Genomic DNA, 202 nt, shown 5'->3' with positions numbered 1-202 from the left:
CTCTTGGTGGTCTTGCTTGTGATCATTATTTGTAGCTGTCATATTTTGACCCTCTTCTTTGTGAGGTGATTGACATGTGTTTGCTTCTCTGCTTCCTAACTACAATGCTTTTGAGGAATTGCTGCACAGTCGGTCCACACATTATCTTACAATACATTAGCGAAAGGTTGTGGACTTGAACATCAGACCCTTAGGTGAATCT

The sequence above is a fragment of the Clarias gariepinus genome, chromosome 12 (assembly GCF_024256425.1).
Source record: "Clarias gariepinus isolate MV-2021 ecotype Netherlands chromosome 12, CGAR_prim_01v2, whole genome shotgun sequence".
In the NCBI taxonomy this organism is placed as follows: Eukaryota; Metazoa; Chordata; class Actinopteri; order Siluriformes; family Clariidae; genus Clarias; species Clarias gariepinus.
This window is presented reverse-complemented; position numbering follows the sequence as displayed.